We start from the raw sequence: 22,365 nt of genomic DNA, 5'->3' as shown, positions 1-22,365 counted from the left end.
TATATAACCTAATTAACAAAATAAAATTGATCATAATTCTCTAAGAAAAAAATAACGAAAATTATCTAGCTGGCTACTAATTTTGATTCTGCGACAAGTTTACCAACTTTAACTAAAATTCACTACTGTGAGAAAGGGCTGTCCCTGTCTAACAAACAACACACCTGTTGACTGAAACAAATCACATAAATTGAGATCAAACAGAAACCCAAAATCCTCCTTCCTCCTCGAACACTTCGTTCTCAATTACCATTTAACGAAATTAAAAAATCGCCCTCCTTCCTCCTGGAACCCTTCGTTTTCAATTACCAGTTAAGGTAACTAATAGCATTCCCAGAATGGAAGAAGGGCGTGATCAACGTGTGAGATTCCCATGCTCCTACTGCAAAAGAAATGTGAGTGAATTTGGATGCCGATGCGACGAAAGCGGGCGCATTAGCCGAAGACAATTGCAGACCTTAAGGGAGAAATTTTTCAGTGAAGGATCATTCAGTCAAGAATATGAAAGTGAGCATGACCACAATGGCCAGTTTTTAACTGGTATTGAAGACTATGCAGAGGATGATGCAGATTTTGAAAGAATTGTTAACATGTTGGCTGATGAAAATCAGAATGTTGCTCGTAGATTTCCTGCAGAAAAGTCTGCCGTGCAGAAGTTGGTGACTGTTGAAATCAAAGATGATTGTGATACGGGTATGTGTTGTATCTACCAGGAGCGCATGATTGAGGGTGATTTAGCCAAAAAGATAGCGTGTGGTCATCTCTACCAAGGTAGGTGTATAATCAAGTGGTTGACATACTCGAACTTTTGTCCAATCTGTAAATATGCGCTGCCATCAGCCTAAAATCGCAGGAGTTGAGTTTTGAGAATATGGGTGTTGAAAATACTCTTTAGAGATTTTCATTACATTCACTTTTTTCTTAGATGCCCTAACCTCACTTCACTTGTTTATAAGCTTCATTAATGGCGATCTCCATAACTGCAATGATGATCAGTCTTTCAGTAATGGCGATTTTCACTTGTTTTCATAATGGTAATGATGGTCATATTCTTTCAGCACTGGTGATTTTCATAATTCTATTGATGATCATAATCTTTTTAGTAGTCTTTTTAGTAGTGATGTTTTACTTTCGAGAGTATTTTTCTTATATGTTCTAAGCTCACTTCACTTGTTTAAAAGTTTCAATAATGGCGATTTCAATAACTTAATGATGATAGGATCACATTCTTTCAGTAATGGTGATTTTCATAATTATAATGATATCACATTATGTCAATAATGGTGATTACAGATACATAATGGTGATTTCATATCTGTACTGATGATCACATTCTTTCAATAATGATGATTTCATATCTGTATGCACTAACCTTACTTCACCTTTTTCTTAGATACACTAAATCACTTTCTGATAAGCTTCAACAATGATGATTTTCATAAGTAGTTTGATGTTCAAATATTTCAATAATGGGGACTTTCATAACTCTAACGATGGTCACATTATTTCATTACTTCATTTCATTTCATACTTTCACTTTTTTCCTACATGCACTAATATCACTTCACTTTTTCTTTCATTTCATACTTTCACTTTTTTCCAATATGCATTGATCTCACTTCGCTTTTTATTTCATACGTCGATCTTTTAGTTTATGTTCAAAGAAGAGGTGATAGATGGTGTATGGTTTTGAGGGACTAGTTGAATATGGTAATTTGGGTTTGTTTTTTAAGGAAGCACCAAACATCGAGAAGTGTTTTTTTTTAAGTCAATATGAAAGATGGTTTTGTCAATATTTTTTACCATTTAAGCAATTAAGGGGAGGTTTATTAGAAATTCTTATCATTTAAGCACTTAAGGGGAAGTTTATAAGAAATTTAAGGATCTCAAGACGTTAGGACATCAAGTCTAGATGTGTAGTAGTCCTTCATAATTTTGTATCTCCACAAAAATTGGGAAACTTAAAATTTTCAAAGGGAAACCACTCAAATCAATTATGAATAAACTAAATTTGGAACACATGAAGGTTATCCGTCATTTGAATTTGAAGCTTGCTCTCAATGACCAAAGGAAAGGAACAAGATTTAAGAGATTAAAAAAATATTTAAAATAAAAACAAAAGAGGGTTCGCACTTTGCCAAAATCAAAATGGCATATGTGTGTAATTCTCAACAAATAGAAAATATATTGGGGAAATATTTCAAAGCATGTTAAAGATAAAGGAATGTTAAGACTTAAAAAAATTATTTTCATATACCAAACCCTATGCATGAAGGAAAAATTGTGAAACAATATTAATGCTAGGACAAACTTATATATCCAAGAAACAAAAGTGTGTACATGTGAATTTGCCAAATTTCTTGGAGTATGTTAAGCTTGTCATTGCAAACCAAGCATGGAGCTATATAAATTACTATAACCTTTAAAGATATCTATAGATTCTCACTAGCTATCAAGTATATACATAGGTGAAGTTGTCATTATGATTCCACTCAAAGCATAGCTTTATTTTCAACCAAGTTTTCATAGCCCCAATATAGTTACCCAAATCCTCCAACTAGATGAGTTCTTATGATATTCTTTTATTTTATCATTTTTCATTGATTTATATTTTCAATTATATTTGAGGATGTTGTCCCAACCTATAAGAAATGAAGCTTGTTGTTGGGCTAGCAATCACAATAAGGTGTGCATAAGATATATATGGTTTCAAAAAAAAAAAAAGGATGTATACAATGTGAGAATCCAATTTTCTCTATGTATAAACATGCAATCTATAATGAAAATTTGAAACTAAAATTTTAGTTTCAACCATCCTTTATCAAAGGAATAATTAAGAGTAGCATTAAATTGGTTGCTTCTTAGTACTTGTACCTACAAATAGCTCTCATATTAAAAAATGTTGGTAAGAGATTACCCTAGGATAGAATGGAACGGAAGTAAAAATGAGATAATAAACTAAAATAGTAAAAATATAAATGAATAAAATAGAAGCAAAAACCCACACAAAAGCACCCAGACTAACTATACACAAGGAAAGCTAACTATACTATTCACAAAGGCTAAAGACACTGTGTATCAATATTTTCTCTCAAATTATTTGGTAGTATATTCAAAAGTAATAAGTTGATAGTTGTGCTCTTGTTTTCACATGAAATTGCACCCCACTATATTGGATATAACATTCCAATGATACAATGAAAAAGACCCCAAAGGGTGGGACCTTGTGTTGGTTAACATATTTAACCTTTCATAGTTTTATAATAAATGACTCATGTATGCCCTTAGTTTTGTGAAAGACAAATAGAACCAACAGTTGGATAATTCAATGAAATGTTTACCCTCTGCATAAGGATGCAACTTCCTATATGATGTTCAATGAGTTTTTAAACACACACAGATATCAACTTCAGTTTTAAACAGAAAGTGAGAAAAACCTTTTCACATTCATCAGTCAACACCACATGAATGCTAAGAAGATAATACTATATATGTAAACCCACATATTTACAATCAAAAATAGCTTTACTTCTCAAAAAATTTAATTAAAGAAGTGATAAAATCATGGACTCTAATTGAGTCTCTCTCTTGTCTCACAGGACAAGGGGAATCATATCTACACAAAGTTAACAAAAGAATTACTTATCAAATTCAATCACAAACATATGAAAAGTGGATAATCAAAGAAGCAACAGATTCAACACAAATAGATTTATCCCAATAGAGATTCTCTTTTCTACATTCAAATTCACAACTTTGAAAGTTGCTGAAAATGTCTAATTTTATTCACTGATAAAATATTTCATTGAAAAACCACAATATCTAAAAGAAAGTCTGCTAATCTTTTCAAAATTTCTCAAACCTTTTTGATGCAGAGGGATATGGGATGTTCAATCACTTTCTTTGGTTTTTGCTCAATAAGGGTCTCCACTAGGTCTCACCCAATGGACCAATGTCCTTAACCTTCCCAAGGTTATTAGATTCTATCCTACATCCTTCCCAAGGATCTCTCCACTCAGGACAACTCACAGTTGACAAGGAGTCTCCTACCCCTTAGGTTCCAACCATTCAACCAAAGTCACCTAACAACCCCACACCCCTAGCAACAGGATCTTTACTCACAAGGTGGAATTTGGCCTATGTGAATGTTCACACATGTGTTATATGTAATATTTATAGATTCTGACCACTCAGATGGGTGTTTATTAGCCTCTTGTGTTGTTTCCCCTATTAGCCCTAGGAAATAGGGCTATAAGCAATTAACCCTCCAATCGGACTTTTCCTTATTTGTCTACCTAAACAACCCCCTAAATAAATTAGATATTTGGATACCCTTTTGGTCCTTCTACAAGATTCCAAACTTCTGCATCTAGGTTTTGAGTATAGATGGTCAAACCCTACTGACCCTATTTTGCCTCCTCTAGCCGGTATTGGGATTTAAGCTCTCAAAGGCTTCACCAGTCAATAAAGAATGAAAGAATGACACTTTCCAAGGGTTTGCACCTACCCAAGGGTCTTTCACATTTCTTACCATCCACCAATCTATTGTTCAGGTTTTCTATCTCCTTTTTCTACTGCTAAGGCTTGCCACATGACCGATGTCAAGCCTAGGGCCTCATCTTAGGATAGTCAAATGATACCTTCTATCTTCACAACCACAAGGAACAGTTAATATACCTGCCAAATCAACATACTCCTAGGTTTCATATCGATCCCCTCGAGAGATGTTGATTTGTGCCCTTATTAGCATTCAAACCCTTGGTTTAAGGGTTTTACCAGACCAGTGGGATTAAAAATTATCTTTCTTTAAAGCCTGAATGTTTCAAGGCTTCAAATCAACTCTAGATGATTGGTAAACCTTTGATACAACTTTTTAAATGCTCAATTCATGCCCACAATCGTTAGGAATCATGCAAGAACTGGAATTCAAGGAAAATGCAAAAAAAACTCAATAACCGTTTTGTTTGAAGACAGAGATTTCATTCAAAATTTACTTCTCCAACCTCTCTAACTAGAAGGCATCCCTCCTCTAGGATTATATCACACCAAGGAACTCCTCCAACTTCCTCAATGCATACAAGAAACCAACCAACCATTGGAGTAACCATATTTGAAAATGTTGCAAAAAAGTTGCTTGACAACAATTGCAACTTTTGCAACTTTTGATAACATTTTACAAATTGATCTTGCCTTCACACCAAAGGTAAATAATGAACATAGTACACATTGTAGATCCCTAAACAACAAAAATACCTATAGAATTCCCATACAAGGCCTTTGACCAAGTTGACACACTTTGGAGCCTTAGGGCTTATTACATTGCCTAGGCCTATTCAATAGGCCTTCAAACCCCCACACACACATTCTATTCCCAATACAATCATGAATCAAAATGATGTGGACACTTGTCCTGGTGCTCCTGCACCACTTTTTTAAGTCTTTTTCCAGAAATATATAGCTAAAATTTCTACCCTAACCACTTGATAACCACAGAATTACACCGCTCTGCCCGAGGGTAAATAAAATAGTGTGTTTTTAAAAACTAACTTATAAAACCATTTTTTTGACGAAAAACAACAAAAAGAAAAGAAAACAAAGGAATAGTTATCCAATTCATGACAACGGGCGACCAATTTGATCATTCTTTTACTCTGTGAATGCCTCCGTGAATTGTTGGATGACAAGTTCATTTGGAATGACTATGTGTAAAATTCGTTGTTGCCAATTCTCCCTATCGCAGCACACCTATTTTACTTTATCCATGTGGTTATTCAAATGATCTATGCATAAAAAAAGTAAAGATTCAATTTTAGCAATGGTGGAGAAATCATTCTTGGTGACCACTATTGCACTCCTGGCCATATCAATCTGCACTTCAAAATATTTTCTCATGGCGTCAGCAATGTCAACAGTTTGTCCATACTCCTTCATATATTTCACCCCAATTCATTTTAGATCATTAAGCATGTTTTGTACCAATTCAGACAATTCTTGCCCAAGTTTTAAAAATTCCTCATAGCCCTGTTTTATCACTAAATTTCTCCATTCAATGTTATTTTTGCAAATATATAGAACATTGTCATCAAATCCCTATAAAGGACTTTCTACAAGGAACTTCATTACGCCATGCTTTTAAACTTCTTCCATGTGAGCTATTGTTCGGGCCAATTTGGCTTCTTTGTTCTTCCAGGCTGTGTTTTCCTTTCCCAACTCTCAAATAACTTTAGCAGCGTCATCATACACCTTGCTCAAATAGCCAATTTATTCTTTTCCCTCTTTCCTAATTGTATCTAACCATTCAAGGAACACCCCATGCACCATTTTATTCATTTGTACTTTTGCGAGCAACTTCTGATTGCTAGGGGATTTAGGATCAAAGAGTGTTGGTTGTGCAAACAATGGTTGGGGATCTAGTCCATGGATTGCATCAATATATTCCACCATTTGTCTTAAGGTTTCTATAGACGTATAAAAATGACCACTTTCCTAAGTGAATATTTAATATTCATTTTAACCTCATTCCTCTATTTAATTTAATTTTGTTTAATTAAATTATTCACATTCATTGATTTGATTAAATAAGTCATTCAATTTATTTAATTAAATTCACATAGGCCTTTCATATCCATTTAATTGAATAAATCACTTTATTTAATTAAATCCTCTTTCTACCCTTTTTAATTAAATTTACATTTAATTAAATTGCTCATGGCAAATAACTAAATCTAGTTTATTTAAATCCCCCACTTGCATCTATTTTGTTGAAATAAAGTAATTTATTTTAATTTAAATTACCCTCCATCCACTTGCATTCTCCTACATTTCCCATTTGCCTCTCTAAACCCCCTTCTAGATTCTTATAATCACTTCTAAATTAGCCTAACCCAGCTACTAAATATTGTCACATCCCTAAGCAAAGTGAAGTCACTTCTCAAACCATCAAAGTCTATGGAAACAATTAAAGGCTTTATGTCTTCAACAAGTTAACCTTGAAAGTCTTCTAAACCATTAATGGTTAACTCAACCCTCTTGCATGATTAGAGACTTTCTCTCTAACTCAACCCTCATCTAACCCAAGGGTCTCATCAAGCATTCATTGCTTTGAACATGGTTATCCCTTTAACCCTTGCATAGGATTTTATCCTTTGGGTAAAAGCTTTATCCAATGGATAATCCTAACCTAACATTAACCCTTACCTCCTAGGGTAGCCATGATGCCTTCTCAAGCATTTAATGCTTCTTACATCCCCTCTCAAGCAGTCTTATGTTGACAATTGTCACCATTTCATTGGTAAGAATTGTAAACATGGATTGATTAACTTTCAATCCCGACCCTTGTCAAGATCATCCAATCCTGACCATCCATTGCCTTGTTTTTCCTATAAATAGATCTCTCATTACTCCATTTTTTGATCCAAGTCTTTAGCATTACACTTATAGGCATTTTTACTAAGCATATCTAGTCATTTTATCAAGCATTTAGTCTCTCTTTGATTAGAAATAATCTAATAAACATTTTAGAAGCATTTCTATTATCACAAATAATCATATTCAGCTAGTGTACCATGTTAGATAGTTATTTTACTAATCCTTTTCATCTTATCATCATATACATGCTAGTTTAATTCATTTTTGTTAATATCATGCATATTTAGGATTGCATTCATGTTAGATTGATCAAACATCCCTCATTCTCATGATTGTCATCCCTACGTCACTTTGCTCAGTGATCTGAGAGCAAAGGCATTGGCTTGAGGGTTTTTGTGAGATAGAGAACAATGGAACATCCCTTGGGAAGTTGATTTATTCCATATAACTCCATAACTTGCACCAAGAGTCCCATTGGTGTGTGGACTAGTCCTGAATTCATATTTTTTGTTTCATCACACCACTTTTCCCGCACACATTTTTGGCACCCACCGTGGGGAAAAAGCCACTTTATCAAATCATTTTTGATGCAAGACTAACATTGCAAGTACATGGAAAACATGAAATAGCGTGTTGGTACCATCCTTTAGCACATCCGGCTTGTCCTCCGGTGCATATCAATCACCATTTAACGCATTGGACCCAAAACTTAATGCATCCCATAGTAACTTTAGCGCATAACCCTTTTGTCGATTCCTGTTAAGTCTCGACGCTTTAAAGCATCGGTTCAGCGCATCCATGCAACAGCATAGTGCATCTGGATCTTCTGTTAGCGCATTGGTGTGATTCTGTAGCACATTGAGTCTGCAAATTAGTGCATAACAGACACAGAGAGAAAAACACAATTGTAATAGAGACAAAAAATTAGACTTGTAGAAGTCCACTTTGAAAAACTCTTTTTGCTAACTGGTTTTATTGCAGGTTACTAACATTTGTTTTTAGGGTTGAGAGATTTCGTTTTACTACTGTAGGCATTTTGATTAAATTTTTCTTGTTTCTAACTTTGTTTAGTTATTTGAAGTTTTCCTCATTTCCTTATTAGTAAAAATGAACTCATTTTCCTTTTGGGTTACTTAAAAACAACAACAAACAAAAACCTTACCTTCCTTTCATAGGGAGAGAAACACTTTATCTTGGGGTTTAAAAAGAACAAGACAAACTTTATTTTTGCAAAGTTTTAAAATGAACCTCACTATCCTTTGGTGTTTAAAAGGATCCACTTCATTTCTTGCATAAGTTAAAGAACCTCATTTCCAAGTTATAGATAAAGCAAAAGAGGGAAATCATTCCCCTATCGGATTTATTTTGTTGACCATATCTAAGAATTTGCTTTGTTGACCAGGATTTCTTTACTTAGATCAGAAAATCATTGATTTGAAAGTTAAAAAGAAGACCATGCCTTTTTGGAGCAACAACTCCTAATATAAGTTAGCAAATAACTAAATTGAAAGGTTAAAAAGAATCATTTTGTGCCTTGTCTCGAAAGTGGAAAGTATATGCTCTAAGCCCCTTAACTGGGTGACCAAAAAGCCAAACCACTCTTAAAGCTTTCTGTATTTCAAAGCATATACATCCTTTAGCAGGTTTGCCCTCTCGAGTTGCTCCTACTGCGCCATTTGAATGGTTGGTTAGAGGAAAATGACCTAAGTGGGAAACGGATTTATCACCAAGTGTTCCAACCCACTATAATCAAAAGTGGAGGGTGACGAAAGTCCCTTCAACAATTTTGCTTAGCGGTTAGCCTTCCCCTAGTATCTTTACGATACATAAAGCCTTTGTTCTAAAAGATGGGAAGCCTCCCGAGGGAGTTTATCACTGAAGACCGAATGAGAAGCTTGATTATGAACTTTAGAAATAGAAACCTTGAGCTGAGTCAGTATCCAAACATCCTCAATATCATAGTGAAAGGGTGGGGAAGAATCCACCCCCAAGATTACTCACCATATATCTCCCAAGATAGCTACTCAATTGTGAAGCAATTCACTTTGGGTTAATTTCTGGCAAAAGGCAAAAAAATGGGTGCCCCCTAGGGGGTGACACGACTGTTTGAGCTAATGAAGTATCGAGACTAGTGGGCTATGGTATTGTTGATGACCTTTGAATAAAGAGTCTGTCTAAATTGTCTTATTTGTATCCAAACCTGTGAAAACATTGGGGATTTGAACACATCCTCACAGAACATACACTCTTTGTTTAGAATAGGCAAAAATAGTTGTCTTTTTCTTGTTGTGTTTGTAATTTATACTTTAGAAAATCATCCATCAAAGTTAAACATACGTTGAAAATTTTTGAGAAAACCAAAAATAGAACAAACAAGGCAGTTTAGCGTGTAGGAGCAATATCCTAGCATATCCAAAGCAAACTTTAGCACATCAAAGCTGAAACTTAGCGCATTCCTTCTCAAAAATAGCGCATAACAGTCTAAACATTTGGCAAACTTTTCACTAGCTCGCTTAGGCACCATATTAGTGCTTTGAAGCATCAGCCTAGTACATTGGGGGCAAACTGTAGCACTTTCAGTCTAAACATTAGCACGTATTAAGGATAGATTAGCGCATAACCCATCTAGATTGGTCAAAATTCAAAACTCTGGTTTAGTGTGTAGCACAGGTAGATTAGCGCATTGGTGGCTTTTGATAACACATCTAGATCATACTTTAGCACGTCCAGTCTTTGTCTTAGCGCATAGGTAAAACTTAGAAAAACAGAGAGCAAAACTGAACATTTTTGAAAAATTTTATCATCAGTCTCAGATACCCTTTTGGATCCTCAGTCAGCCTCACCAAGAAAAACTTGAACCAAAATATTAGGAAATATTTCAAACAATCAAGCAAGTCATTCTTAGAACAACAGTTGTTAGAATCTGAAACTAGCTAGAGATAACGCTTTCTCCTATCAAAATCAGGTAACATAATCACATTGATCAAAAAGGTCTACCATCTAAAGGATTTCATCAACCAAACATACCTAGTTTAAAATTAAGTCGTCAAATTGAGTCTCCATATCAGGAAACTCTTATCCATATCATTTGATGCACTTTGTTGTGGAGCCGAATCTAAACCTCTACTCAATAAAAGTAGGCTTAAGTTTTCAAACAAAGTATCTCAATCCAAAACATCAACGGAAACCATTGATCAATCGTGTATGACCACTCCTCATATTTTGAGAAGAAAAAGTCTTCATCACAAAGCTAAGTTGAAGAAATGACAACTTAGTTCTCAGAAACTTGCCAAACAGAATAGATTTATCTACATCAATTGCCAACTCTTCAAATCACATCGCACCTTTCTCCATCATATGCATTTATATCTTCAAGACAAGTCAAAAGAATTTGATGAAGAACCATTGAGAAGTAGAGCCTTTTGCCAAAAATCAGCATTCAGTCAACGCTTAAATCATGGAGGAAAGATCAACCCAGCTTTCTTCCTGAAAGTCTGCATCACTTATAAAATAGCTCAATTTGAACCACTAACCCCCGAACAACACAAAGAAGAGGAGTTCATCCCCTTTGTCACACAAAGTTTCTATTAGATGCCTGCTATCACTCGCTCTCAATGAAACAAGCAAAGTGAACCACAACCAGAGTCCAGTATGGGTCGAAGATTATCAAATCCTTTCGAGTATCCAAATCTAGAAGAAATAGAGATTACTGAGGAGCTCATTCAAGAATGTCAAGAAAAACCCTCACTCCAAAAACTTATGGAAAGACTCATAGAAGCTGACAAACAAATATACATGCTCATGCTAACAAGCAAAGGAGTTAGGATTCCTGAAGACTTCGACACTAAAATCTTTAGGCCAAGGTCTTGAAATTACACTTATCAAGAACAACAAAGAGAAGAGGAGACACGTGAACCTAAACAAAACATACCCGAACAACATAACATACCAGAACACACCTATACCCAAACTAGGGATAACGAAAGAGAGGAACCATTTCCTTGGCAAACAAATGCGCCCATGGTTTCTCTTACACAACAAATGCAAATGTTGTAGAGGCAAATGCAGGACATGCAACAGGGGACCACAATACGATACTCCTTAAATAAAATTTTCCCTTACCCCTTTGACAGGAGATTAAACATGATACCTTTTTCCCTAAATTCAAACATACCCAAATATGACAAATATGATGGTAAGCGTGATCCTTGCGATCATGTTCAGGAGTTTTATACCATGAGCCTTGAATTTTCTCATGATGACAATTATTTGATGAGGTTGTTCCCAAGAAGTTTAGGAGGGAAAATAATGGAGTGGTTGTCTAAACTTACACCTCCCATCAGATCCTTTGATGAGTTGGTCAATAAATTTATCACGCAATACTCCTACAATATTCAACATGCATTCACCATGCTGGATGTATGTAATACCAAATAGAAAAACAATGAAACATTCATGGTATTTCTTCAACAATGGAGATGTATGGTTTTGAGATATCCTCGAGATGTGCCCGAAAATGAAAAGATGGAAATTTTCATCGACAATATAAATAGTGATATGAGTTACATACTCAAGCTCCAGTGCATACCATCTTTTGCCAAGTTAATTGAAAACAGAATCCAAGTAGAGGAGGCATGTATCAAGAAAGGAACATTGAAATTCTTCAAAGAAGGAACTAATTCATCCAACTCTCATTTCAATAACCATAACAACAACAACACCTTAGACAAATCTAGATTCTGGACCAAAAACAAAAACATTGTTAATGAGGGAGGAACCGATGCTAATGATATGAAGTCCAAACAACCAATATTGGCTTTATCGGGTAATCCCCAGGCTACCAAGAATCAAAAGGGTGCTAACCAAGGCACTAACTCTTATCTACCAAATACCAATCAAGGACCTTCAAACCCAAATACCAACAACAATGCCCAAGGCAACAACACAAACCGAGGAACTAATCCAAATCAAAGGGGTAACATCAACAATTTCCAAAATAGACGTATCTACACACCATTGGGACAATTCTTAGAATCAGCATTCTGGGAACTCCTGGCAAACAAGATTATCACATTACCAGCCATAAACAACTTTGAACCCTAGGTCAAACCACCTTGGTGGAATGACTCACCCTTCTGTGAATTTCATCGAAACAAAGGACATCAAACAAATGATTGCATGAGGCTTAAAAACATTGTTCAAGAAATGATTGATAGAGGTGATTTAACGGTCGATGGTCTCAAAACAAACAGTGATCATGACGCATTTAAAATCCTCTTCCGAATTACAACAAGGAAGGAGCTTCATCATCAAACGATACCAGAGGAGCTTGCATAAATCATGTATATAATAACACCATCAATCATATGTCAAAACATGACAATCAAGTAAATGTCATTAAAATCAAAGACAAACAAGAACATGAGTCGATCAATGTAACCACCAAAGCTCAAAAATATGTCTTGAAAGGGCATACATCAACAGCAACCACTATCCCCAAGACTCAGTATAACTTAGTTGATCAACTACGGAAAAATCCTACTCAGATATCCATACTCAAGTTACTCAAACTTTCGCCAAAACATAAGGACATCTTGGAACAAGCACTAGTTGAAACAAATGTGCCTCAAGATCTGGATATTGATAAATTTCAAGCCATGGTGGCTCACATGACAGGGCCTCATAATCTCACATTTTCCAAACATGATAATATCTCCTTGAGCCATCCACATAATACTCCCCTTCACATTGAAGTGTTAGTCTACAAACATCAAGTTAAAAGAGTATTAATAGATGGAGCAGTTGGTCTCAATATCTGTACCTTAAAACTTATACGTGCATTAGGCTTCTATGAGAAATCTATTGATCCACACAAAAATATCACCATCAAGGCATATTATGATGAAGAGAGATCATCCAAGGGAATAGTAATATTACCTATTCATGTAGGACCGATACAAAGGGACACTATGTGTCAAGTCTTAGACATAGACTTGACATACAATATTTTATTGGGTTGTCCTTGGATACATGAAATGCAAGAAGTAGCATCAACTTACCACCAGTGTGTCAAATTCCCATATAATGGACAGAAGATTTCTATATCAGCAAATAATAACCCCTTTCAACATTGCAATGCCATGGGGGCAGCCCAAGACAGCTTAGTTCCACACAATAGGGAAGCTCAAACTTCCTTAGCATTAGATCATCATCAAGAAAATCTCAAATCTCTATCCATGGATTTTAAACAAAAGATGAAAATCAAAGAGAAAGGCATGGGAGCATACTCTTTCAAACCCATGCGTCTAACAACTTACCAGCATCACCAAAATCTCATGGGAAGATTTTTGCATTGACACATCAAGAAACACAGCCCATCACCAAGTTTGATGGCAAATTTATCCAATTGGGCACACTAGCACATGAATCAGAAGAGAAAGACATCCTTAGTTGGTTATACAAGGATGAGGAAGAAGTCAAAGATGCTACTATGGAGGTAGCCATACCAACACAACAGTATGGAAAAGTATTCCTGATCATGCAACAGATGGGATACAATGGCAAAGGACCTATAGGCAAGCGTCAAGAAGGCATTACAGAACCATTGGACCCTCCTTCATAGTTTTCTAGAGACAAAACAGGATTGGGATATGGACACAACCTACCCCCAAGGCAAAAGAAGACTAAATATAAAAAACCTTAGTGGAAAGCAAAGAAGAAATACAATAAGGACTCATGGAAAGAGGCACTACACCAAGCAGCAGAAACAATAAGGAAAGAGCAAGAACACCAGGAAATAGAGAAACAACAAGAGGAGTTGGCCATTCAAAAAGAAGAAGCATCCTATGAGGAGGTACACCATGTCCAAAAACCCATTCAAAACAAGGTGGAATCACCTCTTGAATAAATTACTACTCCCCAAGGAGAAACAGTATATGAATAGATGCAAAGAGTACAAGCAGGTTCTAATACAGAATCAGAGAAAACTACAAGACGTGTCAATTATCAGGGATCTCTTTTCACCTTACAACATACCTATCAACAGCACTGAAAGACTCTGGGACAACACTTCTGAGACTGATTATAATGACTATGAATGGGGAACTTGTTCAAATATTACTGAAGATATCCCTGAAGGTGCTATTTATACTCCCCTTTCTCAAGAAGGACATGGCACATAGTCTAAACTACTTGAATTTGGTCTGCAACATATCTACAAAGCTACAAAAAATGAGTAGGGACAATACGACCAATTCTACATGGAGGATGATACCATCGAAGACCTCGACAATATCATTATCTTAACCAATCTCACAGACAACCTTAGCGATGCCTCTATCATGACACTTACCACATCCGACCTTGACCCACCTAATGACTCTTTACCACTCGTATTTCCTGATCCCATCGACTGGGATGAACCTGAACACCATGACTTACCCATATTTTTTAGTTGATGAATACATTATCCATTACCTATGTACAGTCAATTTGGAAATAGACTCTACCAGCAAACAAAATGGCTATATCTACAATTAGGAGGGTGCCAAGTCTTTCAATCGCAAAAATGAAAGAAATAAAGGATCTAATACTGAAAACTAGTCAATGGCAGCACTAGATCACAAAAAAGTCAAAATAAAAGACGCATCTTAGGGTGAAAATCTTTTTTAAGGCACCTAAGGATGGGAGATTTAACACTCTTCCTAAACACTATCAGGAATGATCACCCATATTTATTGAGCTCACTCAATCAATCAACATTGGTACAAAGGAAGCAGCTAAAAACATACACCTAACAGAGTCTCTGACAAAAGAAGTAAAACTAGAGTTTATCAGAATCTTCAAAGAAAAGCAAATCAATTTTGCTTGGTCCTATGTAGATATGCCTGAGATTGATCCAAACTTAATCATGCATCATTTATCTATTCCTCCAAGAGCTAAGCCAGTCAAGAAAAAACTAAGAAAGATGAATTCACATGTAGCACTAATGGTCAAAGCTGAACTAAAGAAACTATTAGGCGCCGGATTTATTTGACCTATAGACTATGCTGAATAGATTTCAAACATTGTGCCAGTTTCAAAACCAAATGGAAGCATCAGAATATGCACAGATTTTAGAGATGTTAACAAAGCCTATCCAAAGGATGACTTTCCTTTGCCCAGCATCGACATAATTGTAGACCTCACAGCGGGCCATGCAATGCTATCCTTAATGGACGATTTCTCTAGCTATAATGAAATCAAGATAGCTCCAAAGGATCAAGACAAAATAGCATTCACCTATCCCTAGGGAACATATTGTTGGAATATCATGCCTTTTGGCTTGAAGAATGTTGGGGCAACTTATCAAAGAGCAATGACGATAAACTTTCATGATATGATGCATACCTTCATGGAGGACTATGTGGATGATTTACTAGCTAAGTCATTTACCCGGGCAAAACATTTGGGCATATTAGATAAAATCTTTCAAAGATTGGAGAAATTCCAAGTTAGGCTGAACCCTAAGAAGTGTGTCTTAGGAGTGACATCAGGCAAATTATTAGGCTGCATCATTTTAGCAAAAGGTATTGAAGTAGATCTAGCAAAGGTGCAGGCCATCATGGAGATGCCACCTCCCAAGAACATTAGCTAACTCAGATCTCTACAAGGATGGCTCCAGTTAATCAGGCGATTCATAGCCCAAATAGAAGATAAAAGTCTACCATTCAATCATCTGCTACATAAGAACATACCATTCAGATGGGAATCTAAGTGAGAAGAATCAATCTATCAAATCAATAAATATCTAATGAATCTACCAGTTCTGGTACCACCAATAGCAGGAAAACTGCTCATCCTCTACATATCAACAACTAACATATCATTGGGGGCATTGTTAGCACAAGAAGATAAAGAAGGAAAGGAATGAGCTATGTATTACATCAGCGAGACATTAAATGGCTATGAGCTCAATTACACATTCATTGAGAAGGCCTACTTAGTTGTAGTCTTTGCTTCTCAAAAGTTCTGACAGATGCTAGCTCACACCATCAAGCTAGTAGCAAAAATTGGTCCTCTCAAGTATTTACTCAGCAAAGTAAGGCAGATTAGCTAAATGGGTCATGATTCTCAGTGAGTTTGATATCCACTACACAGAGCGTCGAGATATCAAGGGACAAGTAATTGCAGATCAATTAGTTGAAGCGCCACTACCAAATAAGCAACCAATGAAGATAGAATTTCTAGACAGGGATGTTCTTACTATTACACCCAAACAATGGACCTTGTATTTTGATGGTTCTTACACTCAACATGGCTCAGGTGTTGGCATCTTGTTCGTCACTCTTGAAGGGCACACCATACCAAGATCATATAGACTCATGTTTTCATTTACAAATAACATTGTTGAGTATGAAGCACTAGTCACAAGAATCAAAATGGTCGTGGAATGGAGAATCATGAAACTAAAAGTCTATGGAGATTCTCAACTGGTTATAAATCAGATCAACAATGAATATTAGACAAAGGATGACAAGTTGCTGCCACAAAAGAATGGTGGATGACTTCAAACAGTACTTTGTACACATCACCTTCGAGCAAATACCAAGGTTAGACAACAGAGCATCCAATGCAATGGCTACTATCACTTCGCTACTACAAATTCCAGAGCAATAGAGTCGTTATGAGTTTCTAGTAGAGCAACTGTTTTCCACAGCCTATGACAATTTTGCATCCCATGTTATCTATTCCTTAACCAATTCAGACTCTTCGTTATATAGAACAATCTATGAATATCTTAAAACCAATACCCTACCCATTGACCTATCAAGGAACCAAAAACATAACTTTATCTGGCAAGCCCCCCATTATACCTTAACTGTTGATACCCTTTACCGTCGAGGTCTAGATGGTACTCTTCTTTGTTGCCTTGATCATAATGAATCTGACTCTGCTTTACATGAGCTTTATGAGGGTATTTGTGGCACACATTCAAGTGGTCGAACTCTTGCTTAAATACTTCTAAGAATGGGGTATTATTGGCCGACAATGGAAAAAGACTCTTATCTCTTTGCAAAGAAATGTCCTAAGTACCAAATCCATGAATATCTTATCCATGCACCAGCACAGGAATTGCAGCCATTTACAACATCTTGGCCCTTTTGTCAGTGGGGACTTGATTTGGTAGGAAAAATTCATCCTTCCTCTTCATGGACACAAGTTCATAATCACTATGATAGAGTATTTCACAAAATGGATTGAAGCAGTCTCACTGACCACAGTAACTGGAAAACAGATTGCCTCATTTATCCTCAATTATCTGATTTGAAGATACGACATTCCCAGTTCCATCATCACAGACAACGGGCATCCCTTCAAAAATCAGGATGTATGAGAACTATGTGAACAATTCAAAATCCAACATCGTTTCTCTACACCTTACTACCCATAGGGTAATGATCAAGCGGGGGCATCAAATAAAACAATATTTAAAATCCTAAAGAAGACAATAAATGATGTAGGAAAGGATTGGCATGTGCAACTCAATCCGACACTCTGGGCCTTCAAGACCAGCATCCAGACACCTATAGGGGCTACACAATATTCTTTGGTATATGGATCAGAAGCAATTTTACCTCTTGAGGTAGAAATTCCATCACTCAGAGTATCCTTGAAAGGTCTCATTCTAGATGAGGAGTATTGGGTCAATAGATTACAAGAACTAGAGTTGTTGGATGAAAAATGATAGCATGCCTATGGTCACCTCAAACCGTACTAGCAACACATGTGCAGAAGCTACAACTACAAATTCATCCCTAGAATTTTTAAATTTGGTGATCTTGTACTAAAACAAAATCCCAGAAATCAACAGGATCGAGAAAAGAAAGGGAAGTTTGAACCTAACTGGTTGGGTCCCTATTTATCATATCAACCTATGGATCAGGTGCCTATCAACTTACCACTTCATAGGGAGATGTTCTCGATGAACCAACCAATAGAATCCATCTGAAGAAATACTATACTTGAGTGGTCTAATGCACAGAAAAAGTGAAAATACAAAAAAAAACTGAAAAATCAGAAAATTACAAAAAAAAATCAAAACAACAAAAAAGTGCAATAAAAAAAAGTGGTGAAAACCTGGCAATAGGCGCTATTTGTGAGGGAACAGTTCCTCTGTCTATCATTACTCATATCTTTTTTCATCCAAAGTCAAAGCTCATGGCCATCACCCAACACTTTATACACAACATTATCCTGGACATACTTAGCGTAGTCACTGTCCTTGCTTATCTGAAGAATAGTTCATTATAACCCCACCATGGCTTGGTAATCACTATATAAATATCCACATCAATTGGTATCTATACCTAGGGGAAACATTCCTCTGACTTCAAGCATTCCATCAAAAAGAAAACAAGAATCACAGAATGCCGAGAAAATCCTGTCAACAATAGCTCAACAGCCGAGAGAACAAAACACTAATCCTATTAACAATTTCAACACACACATGATGGATGATTTTATGAATTATATTTTGTTTACATCTTGCATGAATTTTTTACTATTTTGCACTTAAATTTTTTGAATTATTGGATCTCCTAAATTTTCTCAATGATGCATCGAGCTAGAGAAAGTAGCCAAAGGCTCTGATATTTTTTTGGTTTTCTGTCTATGAAGCGATCACTTGTACTATGCAAATTTTGTCTCGAGATGTGATATGAACATATCACTAAAGACATTATTCCACTTTGCGCATACAACTGATCCACTCTTGTCTGTTTGTACACAAGCAACACCCAAGTCATCTTGGTTCAATTATACCTCGACGCTTGTGCCATCTTGCAATATCAAAATCCATGTAAGTTTTTCTTAGGTCATTATGGTTAAATTATATCATTATGCTTGTACAAACTTTCAACATATCAACAGATCAATGATGATAAACAAAAATGGAGAAAAAACATGTGACTATACAGGAATGACAAATGATAGAATGAGGATGATCAATTAGTTGCATATCATTTTATAATTAGTTGCATATCATGTAAATTTGCATTTAGTTGCATTATCATACATCTCATTCTCATTTTCAAGATACATCTCACATCATATCATTATCATACATCTCATTTTCAAGATACATCTCACATCTCATAGCATTATCATACATCTCATTTTCAATATACATCTCACATCTCATAGCATTATCATACATCTCATTTTCAAGATGCATCTCACAAATTAGTCATCACACCAAACATATCATTATATCATTGCATCACATCATCATCATAAGAATCATCATCCATAAACACATCACATGTGGTTCAAAAAATTGGTGTCATATATATATATCAAAATGGTCAAAATATACAAAGGATGTAATGTTTGTCAAAATACAACACAATGATCAAAATACAATGGAGACAAGTCTCTCAGGTATGACTATCTCCTGAGGTTGATGGTCTCATAGCAGATGTCCCAGCTCTTGGATCTCCAGGTGGATCACATTGAGAAGGCCCTATAACACCTCCGCTCTCTGTCCCCGACTGACTCCGAGCTGATTGACTAGCAGTAAAACTAGGAGCCCTCTTCTCTCTAGGGACTAAATCCTCATACAGCTGCCTATAGTACTCAATCGCCATGGTAGTGTACCATATCTCCCTCAGTATGTCCCACATTGAGACACTAGCTATCACTCTCTGCAGTCTCTCTGCAAGCTCCTCTGCTCGAACCCGACACTCTCTCTTTGTATCCCGCTCTGCAGTAATCTATGTAATTTGGCGCTGCTGAGTGAGTACCTACGCTTGAAGCTACTGCACTGTCATCTTTAGGGACCTAATCTATGTGTCCTCTTTGTGGGTGGGTACCTGGACCTAAATGGGTACCTGTGTCATGGTACCACCTATCCCTTTCCCTGTCCTAGGCCCCGATGGAGGTAATACATATGATCTCCTCCTCTGGGTTGACTGCCTGAACTCCTCCATCCCAACCCCACCAGCTCCAAGAACCAAACCTCCTATCTCTCCATCCCCCCCTTCAATCCTCCCTCTATATCCTCTCCTCCCTCCATCTCCATCCCCCCCTCCAATCCGCCCTCTATCTCCATCCCCCACTCCAATCCTCCCTTTATCTCCTCTCCTCCCTCCATCTCCTCTACTCCCTCCATCCCCTGTTCCAATCCTCCCTCTATCTCCTCCACCCCTTCCTCTATCTCCTTATCTCCCTCTACCACCTCCCCTCCCATCTCCCCCATCATCTCCTCCATCATCCCCATATCCCTCCTCCATCTCTCGCTGCTCATCCTCATCATCGTCAAAGGAAGGAATCATCTCTGTCAGATCTGATATTCATGCCATGACATGGGCCATAAAGAGTGCTCCAAACTCCTCCATCATCCCCACATCTACCACTCTGAACTCGTAATCCCATATCTATCTGACCAAATGCATGTACTCCTCTAGAGCCACTGCACTATCAACAGTCGCACCCCACTCTAGCACATCTTGTCTCCGACGAGCATATAGGCATGCTCCCTATGGTATACCCTATCATCAACCATACTGCCATTGAACATGGCTATGCAAGAACCTCTCAATGATAAAAAGTGTTTTCCCTATCAAGTACCACGACATATATACATAGGGCATCTCTATCTCGTCCACTACCCACACCTCACAATCCATATATGGTCTTCGGATGACCATATCAATATCATCCAACACCCTCCTCCAATGCTCTAGTTTTCCCAACTTACGCTGGACAACTATACCTGTGTACCCATATGCATAAGCTCAACCAAATAGCCTATCCTTGTCTACAAGTGGCCTCGCTACGAGAATGTGCTCCCAAGCCCACACCTATAATAATGTGACCCTGGCTGATAAACTATTGTATCCTAGATACACCACCTGGTGCAGATCTCTATACTGATGGGTTAACATACAGGACCCCCAGGCAAACCTGTGACCCTGTGTCACCATATCCTCTAACACCAATCCCCACCCCACTTCTAGTCCCTTCGACCTATAGTCAGGACACAAGAAAACACCTACAAAGCCTGCCAATACAGAAGGTAATGGAGCATAATAAAAATCTATGAACTCCTACCACGGGATCTCATATCTACAAATCTGATCATCGTGAAATATCTGGCGAAGAGCCTTTGTCCCATCCTCCTCTGTCTGCTCATATGGAAATAGTGCTCCAATCACTGTATTCTGTAAATTTCAATAATAGTCTGTTGGCATTATGTGAACTGGCATGAGCCTTATGTAAACTAGCATGAAGACATAATGATATTGTATGTTGTCATTGATGTCAATATGAGACATAGTGTGAACTGACATATGAGATAAGTGAAGAAAGAGGTACCGACATATGTGTGAACTGGTATATGCCAAAGTGAAGTGGCACATTTGTTCAAAGTGAACTGGCATGCAGTTATGGGAACCGGCACATGGAAGCACTGTATGACTACCGGTTGGTAAGGCAGCTTCCATTTCGGGGTTTCTGGTTGGAGTATCTCAAGTCTGTGTGACTCAATTGGTGATCTTTGTATGATGAGTTAGCAGTATGATGGAGGATAGATCGTGTTGCCACGTAAGCTGTATGCGCGTGAAGGATCTTGCATGAAGAAGACTATTCCTATCTACCTCGGGAATGTGCGAAGTCTGTCAAATGGTGATAACACGTGATGGGTTATCAGCCGCCATGAAAACGGTGGATAATGGATGATGGAGAATGTCTTGAGATTGACTCAAGACTGGTGCATTTAATGCAGTATGTTTCAACGGTCAGGATCAAACCATTTGAATTGCTCAACCCAACAGGTTTAGGGTTTAAGGTTTTTGCTACCGACCAATATGTTCCCTATAAGGTCGATGTTAGGTTTCTGTCTGAAGTTGTTGGCAAAAGTTGTGAGTGTGTATCCAATGAAAGTGATACAATATTCTTGCCAGACCATAGGAGAGAAGAGATACCTGCAAAGTGAATGTGTAGAAGGAAAAGAGGAGC

This window comes from Cryptomeria japonica, chromosome 7 (assembly GCF_030272615.1).
Source record: "Cryptomeria japonica chromosome 7, Sugi_1.0, whole genome shotgun sequence".
Taxonomy (NCBI): Eukaryota; Viridiplantae; Streptophyta; class Pinopsida; order Cupressales; family Cupressaceae; genus Cryptomeria; species Cryptomeria japonica.
The sequence above is the reverse complement of the archived record's forward strand: the minus strand, read 5'-3'. Positions refer to the sequence as shown.